This window comes from Procambarus clarkii, chromosome 13 (genome assembly GCF_040958095.1).
Source record: "Procambarus clarkii isolate CNS0578487 chromosome 13, FALCON_Pclarkii_2.0, whole genome shotgun sequence".
NCBI lineage: Eukaryota > Metazoa > Arthropoda > Malacostraca > Decapoda > Cambaridae > Procambarus > Procambarus clarkii.
In genome coordinates, this window is record NC_091162.1 from 45,453,647 (window position 1) to 45,469,363 (window position 15,717).

A 15,717-nucleotide genomic window follows, 5' to 3' on the forward strand; every position below is an offset into this window, starting at 1 on the left:
TGACTCTTCTCTGTGTCACTGTGACATCATGCTGGATAAGACCACCCGTCACTGTGACTCTTCTCTGTGTCACTGTGACATCATGCTGGATAAGACCACCCGCCACTGTGACTCTTCTCTGTGTCACTGTGACATCATGCTAGATAAGACCACCCGTCACTGTGCCACTGTGACATCATGCTGGATAAGACCACCCGCCACTGTGGCATTCTCTGTGTCAATGTGACATCATGCTGGATAAGACCACCCGTCACTGTGACTCTTCTCTGTGTCACTGTGACATCATGCTAGATAAGACCACCCGTCACTGTGACTCTTCTCTGTGTCACTGTGACATCATGCTAGATAAGACCACCCGTCACTGTGCCACTGTGACATCATGCTGGATAAGACCACCCGCCACTGTGGCATTCTCTGTGTCACTGTGACATCATGCTGGATAAAACCTCCCGCCACTGTGGCATTCTCTGTGTCACTGTGACATCATGCTAGATAAGACCACCCGCCACTGTGACATTCTCTGTGTCACTGTGACATCCTGCTGGATAAGACCACCCGCCACTGTGACATTCTCTGTGTCACTGTGACATCATGCTGGATAACACCACCCGCCACTGTGACTTTCTCTGTCTCACTGTGTGACACACTGACAGATTTATTTTCTGAAGCACTGTTGATGTCTAGAGACAAAATGACACTATTAGAGGAGATAAGTAAGCTTCCTAAATTGTCTCATAATTAATTTGCAGGAAGCACGTCCACGCAGAACTGGGTATTTATTGGTCTGTCTTTTTTCCAAACTTATGTAGTTTAACTGTTTTATGTATTGATGAATTGAAAGTTCATTTTTTTTTAAACAGGTCGGAATTTTCTTATTCTATTCTTCTATTTGTTTCTATTATTGTTACTAATATTACAATAATTTTGGTTGTTATTATTTATTAAAAATATCATATTATACAAATATTAATAGTAAAAACAATAATATTTTCACTGTTATTATTATTATAAATCATACAGAAAACTTTAAGAGAGAAGGTAACAAGAGGAAGAACAGGAAAACCGGACGAAGAACAAGAAATGATGAAGAGCGTTAAGAACACTATTTAAAAACAATAATAAATCCTTGAATGTGAACAACCTCTCAATCTCCGAGGCAAACACGGCCAAGCGTTGAAGTGCTGGGGAGATCCTGTTAGTGTACTCTGAGCCCCGTAGTCCTCCCTGTTTACTACACTAGTACACAGCACCCACAACACTAGTCAGCACACACAGCACCCACAACACCAGCCAGTACACGGCACCCACAACACCAGCCAGTACACGGCACCCACAACACCAGCCAGCACACAGCACCCACAACACCAGTCAGCACACACAGCACCCACAACACCAGCCAGTACACGGCACCTACAACACCAGCCAGCACACGGCACCCACAACACCAGCCAGTACACGGCACCCACAACACCAGCCAGTACACGGCACCCACAACACCAGTCAGCACACAGCACCCACAACACCAGCCAGCACACCACCCACAACACCAGCCAGTACACGGCACCCACAACACCAGTCAGCACACAGCACCCACAACACCAGCCACTATACGGCACCCACAACACCAGCCAGCACACAGTACCCACAACACCAGCCAGTACACGGCACCCACAACACCAGCCAGTACACGGCACCCACAACACCAGTCAGCACACAGCACCCACAACACCAGCTAGTACACAGCACCCACAACACCAGTCAGCACACAGTACCCACAACACCAGCCAGTACACAGCACCCACAACACCAGCCAGTACACCAGTACACGGCACCCACAACACCAGCCAGCACACAGTACCCACAACACCAGCCAGTACACGGCACCCACAACACCAGCCAGTACACGGCACCCACAACACCAGCCAGTATACGGCACCCACAACACCAGCCAGCACACAGCACCCACAACACGAGCCAGCACACAGCACCCACATCACCAGCGAGCACACAGCACCCACAACACCAGCCAGCACACAGCACCCACAACGCCAGCCAGCATAGGGCACCCAAAACACCAGCCAGCACACAGCATCCACAACACCAGCCAGCACACAGCACCCACAACACCAGCCAGCATACAGCACCCAAAACACCAGCCAGCACACAGCACCCACAACGCCAGCCAGCACACAGCATCCACAACACCAGCCAGCACACAGCACCCACAACACCAGCCAGCATACAGCACCCAAAACCCCAGCCAGCACACAGCACCCACAACACCAGCCAGCACACAGTAACCACAACGCCAGCCAGCACACAGCATCCACAACACCAGCCAGCACACAGCATCCACAACACCAGCCAGCATACAGTACCCAAAACACCAGCCAGCACACAGCACCCACAACACCAGCCAGCACACAGCACCCACAACACCAGCCAGCACACAGCACCCACAACACCAGCCAGCACACAGCACCCACAACACCAGCCAGCACACAGCACCCACAACACCAGCCAGCACACAGTACCCACAACACCAGTCAGCACACATCACCCACAACACCAGCCAGCACACAGCACCCACAACACCAGCCAGCACACAGCACCCACAACACCAGTAAGTACATGGCACCCACAACACCAGCCAGCATACAGCACCCACAACACCAGCCAGCACACAGCACCCACAACACCAGCCAGCACATAGCACCCACAACACCAGCTAGCATACAGCACCCACAACACCAGCCAGCATACAACACCCACAACACCAGCCAGCATACAGCACCCACAACACCAGCCAGAGCATAGCACCCACAACACCAGCCAGCACACAGCACCCATAACACCAGCCAGCACATAGCACCCACAACACCAGGCAGTACACAGCACCCACAACACCAGCCAGCTTACAGCACCCACAACACCAGCCAGCATACAACACCCACAACACCAGCCAGCATACAACACCCACAACACCAGCCAGCACACAGCTCCCACAACACCAGCTAGTACACGGTACCCACTACATCAGCCAGCATACAGAACCCACAACACCAGCCAGCACATAGCACCCACAACACTAGCTAGTACACAGCACCCACAACAACAGCCTGCACACAGCACCCAAAACACGAGCCAGTACACAGCACCCACAATACCAGTCAGCACACAGCACCCACAACACCAGCCATCACACAGCACCCACAACACGAGCCAGCACACAGCACCCACAACACCAGCCAGCATACAGCACCCACAACACCAGCCAGCACACAGTACCCACAACACCAGCCAGCACACTGCATCCACAACACCAGCTAGCATACAGCACACACAACACCAGTAAGTACACATCATCCACAACACCAGCCAGCATACAACACCCACAACATCACCCAGCATACAGCACCCACAACACCAGCCAGTACACAGCACCCACAACACCAGCCAGCACACAGCACCCACCACACCAGCCAGCACACAGCATCCACAACACCAGCCAGCATACAACACTCACAACACCAGCCAGCATACAGCACCCAAAGCACCAGCCAGCATACAGCACCAACAACACCAGCCAACACATAGCACCCACAACACCAGCCAGTACACAGCACCCACAACACCAGCCAGCACACAGTACCCACAGCACCAGCCAGCACACAGAATCCACAACACCAGCCAGCATACAGCACCCACAACACCAGCCAGCACACAGCAACCACAACACCAGTCAGCACACAACACCCACAACACCAGCCAGTACACGGCACCCACAACACCAGTCAGCACACAACACCCACAACACCAGCCAGTATACGGCACCCACAACACCAGCCAGGACACAGTACCCAAAACACCAGCCAGCATACAGCACCCACAACACCATCCAACACACAGCACCCACAACACCAGCCAGCACACAGCACCCACAACACCAGCCAGTACATAGTACCCACAACACCAGTCAACACACTGCACCCACAACACCAGCCAGCACACAGCACCCACAATACCAGTCAGCACACAGCACCCACAACACCAGCCAGCACACAGTACCCACATCGCCAGCCAGCATACAGCACCCAAAACACCAGCCAGCACACAGCACCCACAACACCAGCCAGCACACAGCACCCACAACACCAGCCAGCACTCAGCACCTAGAACACCAGCCAGCACACAGTACCCACAACACCAGTCAGCACACATCACTCACAACACCAGCCAGCATACAGCACCCACAACACCAGCCAGCACACAGCACCCACAACACCAGTAAGTACATGGCACCCACAACACCAGCCAGCATACAGCACCCACAACACCAGCCAGCACACAGCACCCACAACACCAGCCAGCACACAGCACCCACAACACCAGCTAGCATACAGCACCCACAACACCAGCCAGCATACAACACCCACAACACCAGCCAGCATACAGCACCCACAACACCAGCCAGCACATAGCACCCACAACACCAGGCAGTACACAGCACCCACAACACCAGCCAGCTTATAGCACCCACAACACCAGCCAGCATACAACACCCACAACACCAGCCAGCATACAACACCCACAACACCAGCCAGCACACAGCACCCACAACATCAGCCAGTACACGGTACCCACTACATCAGCCAGCATACAGAACCCACAACACCAGCCAGTATACGGCACCCACAACACCAGCAAGCATACAGCACCCACAACACCAGCCAGCACACAGCACCCACAACACCAGCCAGCACACAGCTCCCACAACACCAGCCAGCACACAGCACCCACAACACCAGCCAGCACACAGCACCCACAACACCAGCTAGCATACAGCACCCACAACACCAGGCAGTACACAGCACCCACAACACCAGCCAGCTTATAGCACCCACAACACCAGCCAGCATACAACACCCACAACACCAGCCAGCATACAACACCCACAACACCAGCCAGCACACAGCAACCACAACACCAGCCAGCATACAGCACCCACAACACCAGCCAGCATACAGCACCCACAACACCAGCCAGCACACAGTACCCACAACACCAGCCAGCACACTGCATCCACAACACCAGCTAGCATACAGCACACAGAACACCAGCCAGTACACAGCATCCACAACACCAGCCAGCATACAACAACCACAACATCAGCCAGCTACAGTACCCACAACACCAGCCAGTACACAGCACCCACAACACCAGCCAGCACACAGCACCCACCACACCAGCCAGCACACAGCATCCACAACACCAGCCAGCATACAACACTCACAACACCAGCCAGCATACAGCACCCACAGCACCAGCCAGCATACAGCACCAACAACACCAGCCAACACATAGCACCCACAACACCAGCCAGTACACAGCACCCACAACACCAGCCAGCAAACAGTACCCACAGCACCAGCCAGCACACAGAATCAACAACACCAGCTAGCATACAGCACCCACAACACCAGCCAGCACACAGCACCCACAACACTAGTCAGCACACAGCACCCACAACACCAGCCAGTACACGGCACCCACAACACCAGTCAGCACACAAAACCCACAACACCAGCCAGTATACGGCACCCACAACACCAGCCAGGACACAGTACCCAAAACACCAGCCAGCATACAGCACCCACAACACCAGCCAACACACAGCACCCACAACACCAGCCAGCACACAGCACCCACAACACCAGCCAGTACACAGCATTCACAACACCAGTCAACACACAGCACCCACAACACCAGCCAGCACACAGCACCCACAACACCAGTCAGCACACAGCAACCACAACACCAGCCAGTATACGGCACCCACAACACCAGCCAGCACACAGCACCCACAACACCAGCCAGCACACAGCACCCACAACACCAGCCAGCACACAGCACCCACAACACCAGTCAGCACACAGCACCCACAACACCAGCCAGTATACGGCACCCACAACACCAGCCAGCATACAGCACCCACAACACCAGCCAGCACACAGCACCCACAACACCAGCCAGCACACAGCACCAGCCAGCACACAGCACCCACAACACCACCCAGCACACAGCACCCACAACACCAGCCAGCACACAGCACCCACAACGCCAGCTAGCATACAGCACCCACAACACCAGCCAGAATACAACACCCACAACACCAGCCAGCATACAGCACCCACAACACCAGTCAGCACACAGCAACCACAACACCAGCCAGTATACGGTACCCACAACACCAGCCAGCACACAGCACCCACAACACCAGCCAGCACACAGCACCCACAACACCAGCCAGCACACAGCACCCACAACACCAGTCAGCACACAGCACCCACAACACCAGCCAGTATACGGCACCCACAACACCAGCCAGCATACAGCACCCACAACACCAGCCAGCACACAGCACCCACAACACCAGCCAGCACACAGCACCAGCCAGCACACAGCACCCACAACACCACTCAGCACACAGCACCCACAACACCAGCCAGCACACAGCACCCACAACACCAGCTAGCATACAGCACCCACAACACCTGCCAGAATACAACACCCACAACACCAGCCAGCATACAGCACCCACAACACCAGCCAGCACATAGCACCCACAACACCAGCCAGCATACAGCACCCACAACACCAGCCAGCACATAGCACCCACAACACCAGCCAGCACACAGCACCCACAACACCAGCCAGCACATAGCACCCACAACACCAGGCAGCACACAGCACCCACAACACCAGCCAGCATACAGCACCCACAACACCAGCCAGCATACAACACCCACAACACCAGCTAGCATACAACACCCACAACACCAGCCAGCACAAAGCACCCACAACACCAGCCAGTACACGGTACCCACAACAACAGCCAGCATACAGCACCCACAACACCAGCCAGCACATAGCACCCATAACACCAGCCAGCATACAGCACTCACAACACCAGCCAGTACACAGCATCCACAACACCAGCCAGCATACAACACCCACAACACCAGCCAGCATACAGCACCCAAAACACCAGCCAGCACACAGCACCCACAACACCAGCCAGCACACAGCACCCACAACACCAGCCAGCACTCAGCACCTAGAACACCAGCCAGCACACAGTACCCACAACACCAGTCAGCACACATCACTCACAACACCAGCCAGCATACAGCACCCACAACACCAGCCAGCACACAGCACCCACAACACCAGTAAGTACATGGCACCCACAACACCAGCCAGCATACAGCACCCACAACACCAGCCAGCACACAGCACCCACAACACCAGCCAGCACACAGCACCCACAACACCAGCTAGCATACAGCACCCACAACACCAGCCAGCATACAACACCCACAACACCAGCCAGCATACAGCACCCACAACACCAGCCAGCACATAGCACCCACAACACCAGCCAGCACACAGCACCCATAACACCAGCCAGCACATAGCACCCACAACACCAGGCAGTACACAGCACCCACAACACCAGCCAGCTTATAGCACCCACAACACCAGCCAGCATACAACACCCACAACACCAGCCAGCATACAACACCCACAACACCAGCCAGCACACAGCACCCACAACATCAGCCAGTACACGGTACCCACTACATCAGCCAGCATACAGAACCCACAACACCAGCCAGTATACGGCACCCACAACACCAGCAAGCATACAGCACCCACAACACCAGCCAGCACACAGCACCCACAACACCAGCCAGCACACAGCTCCCACAACACCAGCCAGCACACAGCACCCACAACACCAGCCAGCACACAGCACCCACAACACCAGCTAGCATACAGCACCCACAACACCAGGCAGTACACAGCACCTACAACACCAGCCAGCTTATAGCACCCACAACACCAGCCAGCATACAACACCCACAACACCAGCCAGCATACAACACCCACAACACCAGCCAGCACACAGCAACCACAACACCAGCCAGCATACAGCACCCACAACACCAGCCAGCATACAGCACCCACAACACCAGCCAGCACACAGTACCCACAACACCAGCCAGCACACTGCATCCACAACACCAGCTAGCATACAGCACACAGAACACCAGCCAGTACACAGCATCCACAACACCAGCCAGCATACAACAACCACAACATCAGCCAGCTACAGTACCCACAACACCAGCCAGTACACAGCACCCACAACACCAGCCAGCACACAGCACCCACCACACCAGCCAGCACACAGCATCCACAACACCAGCCAGCATACAACACTCACAACACCAGCCAGCATACAGCACCCACAGCACCAGCCAGCATACAGCACCAACAACACCAGCCAACACATAGCACCCACAACACCAGCCAGTACACAGCACCCACAACACCAGCCAGCAAACAGTACCCACAGCACCAGCCAGCACACAGAATCAACAACACCAGCTAGCATACAGCACCCACAACACCAGCCAGCACACAGCACCCACAACACTAGTCAGCACACAGCACCCACAACACCAGCCAGTACACGGCACCCACAACACCAGTCAGCACACAAAACCCACAACACCAGCCAGTATACGGCACCCACAACACCAGCCAGGACACAGTACCCAAAACACCAGCCAGCATACAGCACCCACAACACCAGCCAACACACAGCACCCACAACACCAGCCAGCACACAGCACCCACAACACCAGCCAGTACACAGCATTCACAACACCAGTCAACACACAGCACCCACAACACCAGCCAGCACACAGCACCCACAACACCAGTCAGCACACAGCAACCACAACACCAGCCAGTATACGGCACCCACAACACCAGCCAGCACACAGCACCCACAACACCAGCCAGCACACAGCACCCACAACACCAGCCAGCACACAGCACCCACAACACCAGTCAGCACACAGCACCCACAACACCAGCCAGTATACGGCACCCACAACACCAGCCAGCATACAGCACCCACAACACCAGCCAGCACACAGCACCCACAACACCAGCCAGCACACAGCACCAGCCAGCACACAGCACCCACAACACCACCCAGCACACAGCACCCACAACACCAGCCAGCACACAGCACCCACAACACCAGCTAGCATACAGCACCCACAACACCAGCCAGAATACAACACCCACAACACCAGCCAGCATACAGCACCCACAACACCAGTCAGCACACAGCAACCACAACACCAGCCAGTATACGGTACCCACAACACCAGCCAGCACACAGCACCCACAACACCAGCCAGCACACAGCACCCACAACACCAGCCAGCACACAGCACCCACAACACCAGTCAGCACACAGCACCCACAACACCAGCCAGTATACGGCACCCACAACACCAGCCAGCATACAGCACCCACAACACCAGCCAGCACACAGCACCCACAACACCAGCCAGCACACAGCACCAGCCAGCACACAGCACCCACAACACCACCCAGCACACAGCACCCACAACACCAGCCAGCACACAGCACCCACAACACCAGCTAGCATACAGCACCCACAACACCTGCCAGAATACAACACCCACAACACCAGCCAGCATACAGCACCCACAACACCAGCCAGCACATAGCACCCACAACACCAGCCAGCATACAGCACCCACAACACCAGCCAGCACATAGCACCCACAACACCAGCCAGCACACAGCACCCACAACACCAGCCAGCACATAGCACCCACAACACCAGGCAGCACACAGCACCCACAACACCAGCCAGCATACAGCACCCACAACACCAGCCAGCATACAACACCCACAACACCAGCTAGCATACAACACCCACAACACCAGCCAGCACAAAGCACCCACAACACCAGCCAGTACACGGTACCCACAACAACAGCCAGCATACAGCACCCACAACACCAGCCAGCACATAGCACCCATAACACCAGCCAGCATACAGCACTCACAACACCAGCCAGTACACAGCATCCACAACACCAGCCAGCATACAACACCCACAACACCAGCCAGCATACAGCACCCACAACACCAGCCAGTACACAGCACCCACAACACCAGCCAGCATACAGCACCCACAACACCAGCCAGCACACAGCATCCACAACACCAGCCAGCATACAACACACACAACACCAGTCAGCACACAGCACCCACAACACCAGCCAGTATACGGCAATCACAACACCAGCCAGCACACAGTATCCACAATACCAGCCTGCACACAGCACCCAAATCACCAGCCAGTACACAGCACCCACAATACCAGTCAGCACACAGCACCCATAACACCAGCCAGCACACAGCACCTACAACACGAGCCAGCACACAGCACCCACAACACCAGCCAGCATACAGCACACACAACACCAGCCAGCACACATTACCCACAACACTAGCCAGCACACAGCATCCACAACACCAGCCAGCATACAGCACCTACAATACCAGCCAGTACACAGCATCCACAATACCAGCCAGCATACAACACCCACAACAGCAGCCAGCATACAGCACCCACAACACCAGCCAGTACACAGCACCCACCACACCAGCCAGCACACAGCATCCACAACACCAGCCAGCATACAACACCCTCAACACCAGCCAGCATACAGAACCCACAGCACCAGCCAGCATACAGCACCAACAACACCAGCCAATACATAGCACCCACAACACCAGCCAGTACACAGCACCCACAACACCAGCCAGCACACAGAACCCACAGCACCAGCCAGCACACAGCATCCACAACACCAGCCAGCATACAGCACCCACAACACCAGCCAGCACACAGCACCCACAACACCAGCCAACACATAATACCCACAGCACCAGCCAGCACACAGCATCCACACCACCAGCCAGCATACAGCACCCACAACACCAGCCAGCACACACCACCCACAACACCAGCCAGCACACAGTACCCACAACACCAGCCAGTACACGGCACCCACAACACCAGTCAGCACACAGCACCCACAACACCAGCCAGCACACAGCACCCACAACACCAGTCAGCATACAGCACCCTCAACACCAGTCAGCACACAGCACCCACAACACCAGCCAGTATACGGCACCCACAACACCAGCCAGGACACAGTACCCACAACACCAGCCAGCATACAGCACCCACAACACCAGCCAGCACACAGCACCCACAACACCAGCCAGCACACAGCACCCACAACACCAACCAGTACACAGCACCCACAACACCAGTCAACACACAGCACCCACAACACCAGCCAGCACACAGCACCCACAACACCAGCCAGCACACAGCACCCACAACACCAGCCAGTACACAGCACCCACAACACCAGTCAACACACAGCACCCACAACACCATCCAGCACACAGCACTCACAACACCAGCCAGCACACAGCACCCACAACACCAGCCAGTACACAGCACCCACAACACCAGTCAACACACAGCACCCACAACACCAGCCAGGACACAGTACCCACAACACCAGCCAGCATACAGCACCCACAACACCAGCCAGCACACAGTAACCACAGCACCAGCCAGCACACAGCATCCACAACACCAGCCAGCATACAGCACCTACAACACCAGCCAGCACACACCACCCACAACACAAGCCAGCACACAGTACCCACAACACCAGCCAGTACACGGCACCCACAACACCAGTCAGCACACAGTACCCACAACACCAGTCAGCACACAGCACCTACAACACCAGCCAGTATACAGCACCCACAACACCAGCCAGGACACAGTACCCACAACACAATCCAGCATACAGCACCCACAACACCAGTAAGTACATGGCACCCACAACACCAGCCAGCATACAGCACCCACAACACCAGCCAGCACACAGCACCCACAACACCAGCCAGCACATAGCACCCACAACACCAGCTAGCATACAGCACCCACAACACCAGCCAGCATACAACACCCACAACACCAGCCAGCATACAGCACCCACAACACCAGCCAGCACATAGCACGCACAACACCAGCCAGCACACAGCATCCATAACACCAGCCAGCACATAGCACCCACAACACCAGGCAGTACACAGCACCCACAACACCAGCCAGCTTATAGCACCCACAACACCAGCCAGCATACAACACCCACAACACCAGCCAGCATACAACACCCACAACACCAGCCAGCACACAGCACCCACAACACCAGCCAGTACACGGTACCCACTACATCAGCCAGCATACAGAACCCACAACACCAGCCATCACATAGCACCCACAACACTAGCTAGTACACAGCACCCACAACAACAGCCTGCACACAGCACCCAAAACACGAGCCAGTACACAGCACCCACAATACCAGTCAGCACACAGCACCCACAACACCAGCCAGCACACAGCACCCACAACACGAGCCAGCACACAGCACCCACAACACCAGCCAGCATACAGCACCCACAACACCAGCCAGCACACAGTACCCACAACACCAGCCAGCACACTGCATCCACAACACCAGCTAGCATACAGCACACACAACACCATCCAGTACACAGCATCCACAACACCAGCCAGCATACAACACCCACAACATCAGCCAGCATACAGCACCCACAACACCAGCCAGTACACAGCACCCACAACACCAGCCAGCACACAGCACCCACAACACCAGCCAGCACACTGCATCCACAACACCAGCTAGCATACAGCACACACAACACCATCCAGTACACAGCATCCACAACACCAGCCAGCATACAACACCCACAACATCAGCCAGCATACAGCACCCACAACACCAGCCAGTACACAGCACCCACAACACCAGTCAGCACACAGCACCCACAACACCAGTCAGCACACAGCACCCACAACACCAGCCAGTATACGGCAATCACAACACCAGCCAGCACACAGTATCCACAATACCAGCCTGCACACAGCACCCAAATCACCAGCCAGTACACAGCACCCACAATACCAGTCAGCACACAGCACCCATAACACCAGCCAGCACACAGCACCTACAACACGAGCCAGCACACAGCACCCACAACACCAGCCAGCATACAGCACACACAACACCAGCCAGCACACATTACCCACAACACTAGCCAGCACACAGCATCCACAACACCAGCCAGCATACAGCACCTACAATACCAGCCAGTACACAGCATCCACAATACCAGCCAGCACACAGCATCCACAACACCAGCCAGCATACAGCACCTACAATACCAGCCAGTACACAGCATCCACAATACCAGCCAGCATACAACACCCACAACAGCAGCCAGCATACAGCACCCACAACACCAGCCAGTACACAGCACCCACCACACCAGCCAGCACACAGCATCCACAACACCAGCCAGCATACAACACCCTCAACACCAGCCAGCATACAGAACCCACAGCACCAGCCAGCATACAGCACCAACAACACCAGCCAATACATAGCACCCACAACACCAGCCAGTACACAGCACCCACAACACCAGCCAGCACACAGAACCCACAGCACCAGCCAGCACACAGCATCCACAACACCAGCCAGCATACAGCCCCCACAACACCAGCCAGCACACAGCACCCACAACACCAGCCAACACATAATACCCACAGCACCAGCCAGCACACAGCATCCACACCACCAGCCAGCATACAGCACCCACAACACCAGCCAGCACACACCACCCACAACACCAGCCAGCACACAGTACCCACAACACCAGCCAGTACACGGCACCCACAACACCAGTCAGCACACAGCACCCACAACACCAGCCAGCACACAGCACCCACAACACCAGTCAGCATACAGCACCCACAACACCAGTCAGCACACAGCACCCACAACACCAGCCAGTATACGGCACCCACAACACCAGCCAGGACACAGTACCCACAACACCAGCCAGCATACAGCACCCACAACACCAGCCAGCACACAGCACCCACAACACCAGCCAGCACACAGCACCCACAACACCAACCAGTACACAGCACCCACAACACCAGTCAACACACAGCACCCACAACACCAGCCAGCACACAGCACCCACAACACCAGCCAGCACACAGCACCCACAACACCAGCCAGTACACAGCACCCACAACACCAGTCAACACACAGCACCCACAACACCATCCAGCACACAGCACTCACAACACCAGCCAGCACACAGCACCCACAACACCAGCCAGTACACAGCACCCACAACACCAGTCAACACACAGCACCCACAACACCAGCCAGGACACAGTACCCACAACACCAGCCAGCATACAGCACCCACAACACCAGCCAGCACACAGTAACCACAGCACCAGCCAGCACACAGCATCCACAACACCAGCCAGCATACAGCACCTACAACACCAGCCAGCACACACCACCCACAACACAAGCCAGCACACAGTACCCACAACACCAGCCAGTACACGGCACCCACAACACCAGTCAGCACACAGTACCCACAACACCAGTCAGCACACAGCACCTACAACACCAGCCAGTATACAGCACCCACAACACCAGCCAGGACACAGTACCCACAACACAATCCAGCATACAGCACCCACAACACCAGTAAGTACATGGCACCCACAACACCAGCCAGCATACAGCACCCACAACACCAGCCAGCACACAGCACCCACAACACCAGCCAGCACATAGCACCCACAACACCAGCTAGCATACAGCACCCACAACACCAGCCAGCATACAACACCCACAACACCAGCCAGCATACAGCACCCACAACACCAGCCAGCACATAGCACGCACAACACCAGCCAGCACACAGCATCCATAACACCAGCCAGCACATAGCACCCACAACACCAGGCAGTACACAGCACCCACAACACCAGCCAGCTTATAGCACCCACAACACCAGCCAGCATACAACACCCACAACACCAGCCAGCATACAACACCCACAACACCAGCCAGCACACAGCACCCACAACACCAGCCAGTACACGGTACCCACTACATCAGCCAGCATACAGAACCCACAACACCAGCCATCACATAGCACCCACAACACTAGCTAGTACACAGCACCCACAACAACAGCCTGCACACAGCACCCAAAACACGAGCCAGTACACAACACCCACAATACCAGTCAGCACACAGCACCCACAACACCAGCCAGCACACAGCACCCACAACACGAGCCAGCACACAGCACCCACAACACCAGCCAGCATACAGCACCCACAACACCAGCCAGCACACAGTACCCACAACACCAGCCAGCACACTGCATCCACAACACCAGCTAGCATACAGCACACACAACACCATCCAGTACACAGCATCCACAACACCAGCCAGCATACAACACCCACAACATCAGCCAGCATACAGCACCCACAACACCAGCCAGTACACAGCACCCACAACACCAGCCAGCACACAGCACCCACCACACCAGCCAGCACACAGCATCCACAACACCAGCCAGCATACAACACTCACAACACCAGCCAGCATACAGCACCCACAGCACCAGCCAGCATACAGCACCAACAACACCAGCCAACACATAGCACCCACAACACCAGCCAGTACACAGCACCCACAACACCAGCCAGCAAACAGTACCCACAGCACCAGCCAGCACACAGAATCCACAACACCAGCCAGTATACAGCACCCACAACACCAGCCAGCACACAGCACCCACAACACCAGT